We start from the raw sequence: 10,533 nt of genomic DNA, 5'->3' as shown, positions 1-10,533 counted from the left end.
CCCAGGAGTTTGAGGTTGCTGTGAGCTAGGCTGACGCCATGGCACTCTAGCCTGGGCAACAGAGTGAGACTCTGTCTCAAAAAAATAAATAGATAAAAATAAAAAAGTGTAAGGAGTAGGTGCAGGAGGGAAGCGGGTGTGGCCATAAAAGTATAGAGTGAGGGATCCTTGTTGTAATGGAAATGTTCTTTATCTTAACGGTATCAATGCCAATATGCTGGTTTTTGTATTGGAGTACAGTTTTGCAAGATTAACATTAGGGAAACTGGATGACGAGTGCATGGATTCACTGCATGTAAGTGTACACTTATCTCAAAATAAAAAGCTTAATTTAAAAGTGTGTATATGTAAAACTTTCCATAATAAAACCTTGATAACAATATCTAACAAAAAGCATTGTATAACAAAATTGTAAAACAATCTCATTCGTGAATATAGATACCTAGGGTTTTCCCTAGATAAAACTACTATCAAATCTAATTCAAAAGAACATTAAGGTAATCATTTTTCATCTTAGCATAGGATTTATTTGATAACTATAAAAAGTTTGATATTAAGGTATTTATTAATATTAAGCAAGATCATAACATTATAGGCTAAAAAAAATTATCATCCTAGCAGCATCCAAATAGGCACTCAACAAAATCCAACATCTATTACTTATTTTTTTAAAAAACAGTATGGCAGAGATTGTTATTACTCATCAAACATTCAAATGCTCCTTAATCTTTCCCAGTCACATGAATCTAAGTGATCTAGGCATATGACTAATTGTCACCAATTAAACATGGAAGGAGAAAGTTAAGAACAGTTATGTTCTCCATATTCAACCTCATTCAAGTGGCTAAAAAAAAAAAAAAAAAATTAGAGCTGGTAAAATCAGAATTTGAAGCAGCCAGGGTCCCTGGGACACTACCTAGGGAGAGAAACACATAGGAGTATGACATATCACTTAATATGACATAAGCAAGGGGTAAACCTTTGCTGTGTTAAACCATAGAGATTCAGAGTATATTTGCTATTGAAGTATATCCTTGTGTTACTCCAACTAATATAACTGGTATAACTACTCTGAATCAAAAGAAAGATCATATTTAATGCTTTCGAAACTGAAATTCCACAAAATAATAGCTCTGTGATCTTTGGAAAAATGGTATGCTGCATACTTGATCTCCTTTTTATTAATAGTAATTCACAGCACATATTTTCACATTAAAGGCTCTAAGAAGTTCTATAGAAATCGCTATACCTTTGTTGAACTCAATGTTTTACACATCTCACAACAGTAATTTTTTAATTAATGGAACATCTATTCACTAATGTATTTGTATTCTACAGAATAAGTTGAATAAGGCACCAGAAGCATTTCCACAAAATTCAAAAAATGGACCAAAATATCCACTGTTCTTGATGCACTAAGATTTGTGTACAAAAACTTATCATAGCTTTATCTATAGTATAAAATAAGCAAACAATAAACATATATATCTAGGTATAGATATATTTAAGCAAAATATGTATGCAAAAAATATTTTAAAAATTAATTATGTTTTCAAATAGCATTGGATGCCTGGAAAATCCATACATTACTAGATGAGAAAGTGGGATATAAAACTATACATGTAGTATAGGCCTGGTTAATATACACACGTATTGACACCCATACAAAGAAATAAACCATAATATTAATAGTAGTTATCTCTGGAAGGTGGAATTACGGGCCATTTTTCACTTTATTCTTCATACTTTTTAATATTTTAATCAGAGATGATCGACATTGTTTTTAAAAAAAGATGTAAAAATATCTAGAACAGTTCCTTCCTTACAAAATTTCTGCTTCGTCCTTCAGCTAGCACATCATTATTAATAATAATGCTTATTGAGCAGGAATAATCTCCTTTCAGCATGAAACATCTCATATTCATGCAAAAATAATCTTAATACTTATTATTTTTAATAAGAAAACTGTGCTCAGGTTGAACAATCTTTATCGAATACTTGATGTGCATATGTAAAGGAGAACTTGACTTTGTAAAAACTGTACTATACACCAAAATGTTACAACCACCAACGAACTTTGGAGGGGAAGAGAGAATCTAACAGCTGCAGCTAAAGGCGTGTCCTAAAGATCCAGAGTCCCTTCCCGTGAGTGTGGCCTAGAAGCAGGCAGCGATGTGGTCTGATAATTCCCACCATCACCACCACCAACACACACGCAAACATACACAGGCACACACATTCATACTTCATACTGCAAATTTCTTATAAGGCCCTTCTTTTTGTTCTATGACTTCTTTAAAGTCTGTGGCTGCCCATTTTCTCCTTCTAGGATCTTCTCCATCTAAAATTCTTCTGCTAAAATAAATATCTGAGAACGTTTTCACTGCATCATTTCCAAGACAAATTTATGGCCAACTGCAGCTTTGCAAGAGTTAACTTACTATGTCATCATCTTCATTGTAGTCAGCTTCCAGGCACATTACAATACTAAAATCCACTTTGCAGACACCTGCTGCCTCTTTAAGTAACATTTACACTATGGCCTCCAGATAATTGTTTTTTCTTTTCTCTCTTGTTTTCTTCAATTCTGCCTTTATTTTTATTCGAACTTTGCAACTCTGATACATAACATCATAACTTGTGTTGAGATACATATTGCCTTAAAGACTTTGTGAACAATAAAATTGTAACTCCTCAGAATTAGACAGCTCAATGAAATAAACTTATACCATTCCCATATTCTGTTCTTTTTCACATATATTCAGTTTTCAAAGGGTTATAAATTGGATTTTTCAAGATACAACATTGTGTCATCTTCTAGTGATCTTTTTAGTTTGGCTTCTAAAGGAAAGAAAAAACAGACACATCAGAGCGTGCACTTACATTTCAAACTTTTAAAAAATATTCTCTGTAATAAATACAAGGAAATAGTCATTGTCAATTCTTTGGAATATAGTATAATATAGAGGGGGAAATATAGCTTTGTTGTCCAATCTGAGTTCGAGTCTCAGCTCTACTGAATATTTTTAATAACTGTATTACATTCTTACCTGCTCTAAGCCTCCATTTACTTTTCTGCAATGAAAGTATAAAAGTGACTGCCTCGTGGGTTGTAATGATGAATAAATGACATTAATTAAATGTGCTATGTAAGTGTTCATCATTGTTAAAGTTTTTCCCAATTATTTTGATTTTACTTTGATCTATTATCACTAAAAATACTACTCCAGTGTGCCTAACAGAATCCAATGGAAGCTTACATAGCAAAGAGTAAAAACAGTTTTTCTCCCTGGATAAGTTGTAAAAAACATACTAGGTTTTTAATTTTAAATTGCCTGTTGACCTTTCTAAATCTTAGACTGCAGGCAACCATTTTCCACTTTTTAAAGGTCATTTCTGACATTGCCAGTATGAGGTTGGTAAAGTATCTTCTTAACCCATTTCCAATGACTTCCATAACAGAGTTAGCTGAAAATACCTACTGTAGATTGGATATACATATATATGGCATATATACATACGTGTATATATATACGTGTATACACACATACATGTAGGTTGGAGAGATATATATGCATCTATCATGCTTAATCTATCCATATATATACATACATATATATATCTCCAACCTACATGTATGTATATATATATACTAATACATATGTATATATGTGTAGATGGATGGATAGAAAAAGCACCATATAGTCTTCTCCCTTTTTATTATTATTAAATTCTAAAAGTATATTCTGCACAATCATACCTATCCATTGGTTGAGTACTTTATGAATTATTGACAATAAATTTCTTAATATGACTCAACTTTGGCTAGTTGCTAAGGATAGGTAAATACAGTTTATTATGACAGGAGATAATACATACCCAAGGAGATAAGAAAATTATAGAAAATCATAAAATAGGCACCAAGTTTTATACGTATATTATCCTCTTTTGTATATTTTTTTCTCTGTCAATTTCTGTTAAAGCAATATGTTCATAGCTTTCTGGGAAATGAAGTTCCATTTTCCTCTATTGGGATTTCATGTTGCCAGTCTTACTTGACCCAAGGAGATAAGAAAATTATAGAAAATCATAAAATATACTCCAAAGGCACCAAGTTTTATACGTATATTATCCTCTTTTGTATATTTTTTTCTCTGTCAATTTCTGTTAAAGCAATATGTTCATAGCTTTCTGGGAAATGAAGTTCCATTTTCCTCTATTGGGATTTCATGTTGCCAGTCTTACTTGACCGTTATTTTTAGCAAGATAGCACCTTCTACTTTGAAGCTAAGAAATGTCACTGGGCATGGAGTGAGATGTTTCTTTAAACGTGCTCACAACCACATTAGTTGTTTTCGTAGTTTGTTGTGGGGGAGGGAACAGAGGCAGTTAAGTACCTATTACAATGTCAGCAAACTTACTACTGATGAATCTATTTTGACCTTTGTTCACATTCCATCTGCTCTAGTGACTAGGGTGAGTTCACAGTTTCACAATGAGTCAGACTTCACTAATATCCTCAGAAACATCTGCAATTGGAATACTTGCCAGGAACACACCCCAGGGTGGAAACCCAGAGCAAGTGAAGGATTCGCTAAAGACCATGTGCCATGACCTAGGTAATGTGATGGAGGTGATATACTGGGGCTTCTGCACTAAAAAGACCTCAGTGTCCATAGGTAGCCCCAGAACTGACCATGTCTTCATAGAATTGCCCCCTGGCCAAATCATGGCATGTTCCCAATAGAGGGGAAATCAATTAAAATATATATCAAGAACAACCTTGAAAAGGTGATAAGCCACAAAACTCTACCCTCTCAGTAGAAGTATGCTCAAAGGGAGAAGAGGATTACTTCTTTGCCTGAATGATGGAGTGGAAATCCAGGGAAAATGAGTCTGGCAGGGATGAGCTGTATTTCCAGGTTTACACACAAAACTCTGTCTTTAGGGTCTAATGATAGAAGCACTCTCTTCTCTTCTACTGCTCCCTAGTCACAAGACCATCCAAAGTGAAATGAGAGGAATTGTTTCTATACTAGAAATAACCAATCAGTCAGGGAATCTTTACCGAGCACCCCTCATGAGGTGCTCTAACTCAGTCTCCTCAGCTGGTTTCCTTCATCTTTTTGATCTCTAAGCTGTGAAGTCTCCAGTTCTTAAAATCTCTTTGCAATGTATACATAACTCAGTTTGATGCTCATTCAGTCCCAGAGGTTTGTTTTTGTTTTTATTAGCTTCATTTCAGAGTTTTATCTATTCACAGGATAAAAATTTCTAAAATTTTATCTTTAGCCCTGAGCTCTTGATTTAAATATACACTTACCTACTTGACATCTCCAATTAGACATCCAATAAGCATCTCAAGCTTACTACATTCCAAATAGATCATTTGATTTTCTTAGCCCAACCTAGCCATCCTGAAGTCTTCCTTTATTTCAGTAATTGGCATATTTAATCTGCCATTTTCTCAGCCCCAAATGCTTGGATTCATCTTCCATGCCCCTCTTTTTCTCAATAAATCCTTCAGTAAATGTGTTAGTGCATTGTGTATGTCCAAACCCCAACCACCTCTCAATGCTTCCACCAACTTGGTCCATGCCACCACCATCTCTTGCTTGAACGGTTGCACTAGCATCCTAACTAATCTCATTAGTTCCATACCCACCCCCCTACCGGCAATTCAACATACATACAACCAGGGTCTTGCCTTGAAAACGTAAGTCTGAGCATGTCATTCCTCCACCTAAAACCAATCAAAGTCTTGCCATGTCATTGGGGTAAAAATCCCAAGTGTGTTCCAGGACATATAAGGACTTCCTTGACCTGGACTCCTCCTGGAGCTCTGCCCTCCACTTCTGCTTTCTACCAGCTCACTCTGCCCCACCCACACTGGCTTCCTTGTTCTTCCTCATTCACTGCAAGCTCACTCCTGCTTTGGGGTCCTAGGACTTGTTAGTCCTTTTGTGTAAAACACTCTTCCACCAATATGCTCCTTCCTTCCTTCAGATCTCTACACAAAGGTCACCTCCTCAAAGAGGCTTTTTGTGATCCCCTTTTTCTTGCTTTATGTCTAATCAGTGTACTTATCACCATCAGACATGTTTTGCATTATTTGTTTATATTTTTATTGTCTTTCTTCCTTGACTAGAATGTTAGCTCTTTGAGCACAGGGATTTTGTTTATCATTGCCACATTGTGCCCAGAACGTAACACAATGCCTGGCATGTATTATAGAACATGTCCAATACCTATTTTGAATGAATGAACATATCAATACAGTTCCTGTCTTCAAGGAACTCATCAGCCGGTAAGGGAAATCAAGATATGCACAGCTAGCTACAATGACAACCAACTGGGATTAAACAAATTATAGGGTAACACACAAGAGACAAAATGAATTCTAGCTGGGGTTAGAGGAGGGTCAGAGTTTTCTCACACATACTTACATTCAGACATACACATGAGTATTTAAATTAGGCTGAACAGATAAATGAGATTTCAACAAGAAGAGACCTGGAGACCAGCATGGGCACAGGGCATGAACTTGAATGCCTAGAAGTGCTCAGCATGTTCAAAGAACAGAAAATTATCCTGAGTGGCTGCCATCTGGGAGCTGAGTGTGAGGGGAAGGAGATGAGGCTGGGAAAAAAGAGTCAGCCAGATTTTTGAGGGGTCTTTAATGCAATGAAAGGATGCTGTTTTATGCAGTCACAAAATATTTGTTAAGAAGCTACTTTAGGCCAGACTCTGTGCTCAGTCCTGGGGATGCAGAAATGACATTCCCAGTCCTTGTGCTCAGGAAATATACAGTGGGGAACAGGATATACAAATGTGCAGACAAATGAGTGCTGCAAAATATTAAGAGTGTCATAGCAGCCAACTGAGAGTCAACACAACTAAGGAGCAAGGATTCTATAGTGCAGAAAGTTTTCCAGAAAGATTTTATGGAGGACAACATGGGTCAAGGACTTTTGAGCTGAAGAATAAAATGGGGCTCTAAGTGTTAGGAAGATTATGCAAATTAAGGTAGTAATTGATCAGAAGGGGGAAAGCCTAGAAAAATCAGGTAATTCCCTTCTGTTTAAAGACTAAGAAAAGCGTAATTAAATTACCTTAAACCTGGGAAGATGTCTCAATCTTTTCCTCTATGCTAGTGAGTACTTACCTTACCAGAAATTTCCTACTGATAAACCAGTTTCATGTGAGTGGAAGGAAAGGTGATCACAATCCTCTTATCTAATGCTATATTACATTTCTCTTTAAGTTAAAACATGCAAGAAATCTAAAAAAAAGGCCATGTAAAAATTCTCAGGACAAGTGCAGAGGAAGAACAACATGGACCGGTATTTTCTGTATAATGAAATACAGCATGGTATTATGTTGATAGTCTTTAAAAAGGGTATAATTACATCACAGCACCAGCTTTTATGGTGTACATTACTTGTATATTCTCAATAGTTTAATAATAACTAAATAAAAAGGATTTGTAACATGTTCTGCTCCCATCTTTCTGCAAATCCTCCTCAAGATTTCAAGATGTTAGGTCTGACAAGTTCAAATCATAATCATGGTAATTAGTATTTGACACTTACAGCCTCTTCACAAACAGTACATGTTGTTCATTTGTCAACATATAGCTACAGTATAGAAAATATTTATCATATATAAGGACCACATTTTCAGTCATTTAGGAACATTTTAATAAGCTAAACATACTGAAGGGTGTTTCCACCACTGATTTTTTTTTCCTCTGAGCTATTCCTATTTTGATGAAATGTAATTCTATAAGCTAAATTAATTTTCAAATTTCTGCATTTGTTAAGCCCATCAGAATTATTCTCTGACTCATAGAAATGGAGTCCCAAAATCATCTTACTCACTTTAAAAAATTAAATGTGAATTAATGTAATTCTCACACATACAGCTATATGAACACATCACCTGTCAATTTCCCGGTCATGACAAATGTATAAAGAAGAATATATTATTGTCCCATGTAACATTCAGTATATTTCTCTTCTTTGTATAAAAACTAAGGCCCAATGATATTTGTATCCAAATGCACAATTTCTCATGTAAATTCAAAGCCATTGAATCTGTCTGCTTTCTTACAATAATTGTTTTGACTTAGAATAAAGCATAGTACGATGTCTTTTCTAGACCCCAGCATGGATATTTCCTTAGGCCATGGGGTCAGGTTCAAGTGTTGATGGCATCTGTATCATTATCTAATTGAGAAGAGACACAAGTATGAGGTATAGCAACAAGGACATCCATAGTTGTACATTAAAAAAGAGTTGTTTGTCATTATGAATTTATTTTTAGAATTTAAAATACGCCCTACTCTACTGAGTTGGATCTATAGGTATCACCACCTATTTATTAGCACCTGTGTCTCTCGCTCAGTTTACTTCCCAAAGTCACCGGGGCTAAAAATCAACCAGCCCGTGCCACCGTGCCTTCTGGGTAGGCAGCCAACTCCAGGCGTGGGCAGCTCCTGGGTGAGCTTTTCTGACCCCAGTTTGGCCAGGCACTTTCACGAGGGAGCCCATGGCCACCTGCTCCTGGACACTTGGCAGCTTCCCCACAAACATCAGCTGGAGATTTCGTGGTGTGGACGGTCACAGTTCTAGAGTTCTGGGATTTCACAAAGCAATTTGATAGAGAGCTGATCCAAATAAACTGTGAAAGTAAGTCAACAATAAGATAAACACACTTGGGGAAATGGTATTAGAGCATATTCGTGGAAAACAATTCTCCCCGAAGCCGATTCCCATGGCTTTTTTGCCCCAGAATTATCTGATACATTATTGTAGTCTGTAAGAACCAGCACAAAGAGTGTGATGGTAAAAACGAGTGAAAACAGTACAAGCCTGTGAGAAACTTCAATTGAATTGAAATACACGGAGGGATTAGGTCAGGGAAAGATAAATGTATCTTTAAGCAGTATGTGCCTGAGAAATTATGCATGATCAAAAGTCTTCCCACAGCCCCGCTTATGACTAAACATCCCTCGCACGAAGAAAATTACAAACAGGTACATTTCTGTAGTGGGAATGGAAATGAATAGTTCTCTACGTTTCTTTACCTTCGTATATTTGTACAGCTTAAAATTAAAAAAGGAACTTCTGCAAGCATTACATCCTTTGATCCTTACAATAACCTGGTAGGGTAGGCAAAAGATTAAAAAAATAAATAAATAAAACAGATCTGAGAAAGCCAAGTTGTAGATTTGCTTGAAAGACAGTGTCCTTGACTCCACTCACCAGCTCACTAAGTCCCAGGCTGCTGGCAGTGGGATGGAGCTGGGCAAGATACATCGTTAGAACAGAAGGCACAAGATGTGTGCATGTGTGTGTGTGCGTGCGTGTGTGTTTATGTGGTGTGTGTGGTTGCCAATTTTTTGCCTTCCAAAACAAACTCAAGAAATTTCTGAATTTCCTATGATTTCAAAAGACCTGTATGTGTTTCTTCCCCCTTTAACAAGAATAAAATATAGGCATGCAAAGAGCATAGTACTATGAATACAGCCTGGTGTGAAAGCTTAGACAGAAAAATGTGAGGAAATAGAATAGAGCCCACCTTTTAGCCGATGTGAGACATGTAAAACACATTCATGCAATACACATTGCTAGAAGCCAGTCATAGGCACATGCAAAACAAATTTGGAGAAAGCCCTCTGTCTGAGGCCTATTTTTAATCAAACAATTTTTTTTCAAGGTCATGCTCTTCTTTAGGAATATTTGGGTATTCAGATCCTGATTTCTCTAATATTTACAAGAGTCATTGCCCTTAAGTGTAGATCTGTGTAGAAGCAACATTCCATACCAGAGAACCATCTTTTCTCATTTCAAATTTTAAATATACCTGTACTTTCCACCAGGCATCTCCTTATGGGCCCACGTAATCTAATCTTTTAAAACTAATCACACTATCTTTCTCCTCAAACTGAGATCTACTATAGCACATCTCTCAATAAAAGGCACAACCACGTGCAATCTCCCAAGCTACGAACCTTGTTCCCTGATCAGCTTCCTCTCCCTCTCTCCCACACATCACTTAGTCCCATTGATTTCACCTCTGAAACATCTTACAAATAATTGTCCTTCGCTCTAGCCCCACTGCTGTTGTTTCAATACAAGTGAGAGGTGACAAGGGCCTGGATTCTTGGAGAGACTCCCTCAGAAGCTCAAAGGATAAATTCCAGCTCCCAAGCGTGGAATGATAGGCCGTTGCTTCATGATCTAGCCCCTACCTGGTTTTTCACATTAGGCTACTAAAAACACAGCCACACTAAACTTCTTGCAGTCCCCCAAATCCCATGCAGTCTTATTTTTCCATACTCCAGCTCTTTTTGTACTTTCTGCATAAAATGCACTTTCCACAGCCCCATCTCCTTCCTTTTTTTTTTTTGAGACAGAATCTCACTCTGTTGCTCAGACTAGAGTGCCGTGGCGTCAGCCTAGCTCACAGCAACCTCAAACTCCTGGGCTCAAGCAATCCTTCTGCCTCAGCCTCCCGAGTAGATGGGAC

The sequence above is a fragment of the Propithecus coquereli genome, unplaced genomic scaffold, assembly GCF_000956105.1.
Source record: "Propithecus coquereli isolate 6110/MARCELLA unplaced genomic scaffold, Pcoq_1.0 Scaffold118, whole genome shotgun sequence".
NCBI lineage: Eukaryota > Metazoa > Chordata > Mammalia > Primates > Indriidae > Propithecus > Propithecus coquereli.
Note: the sequence above shows the minus strand (reverse complement) of the source record.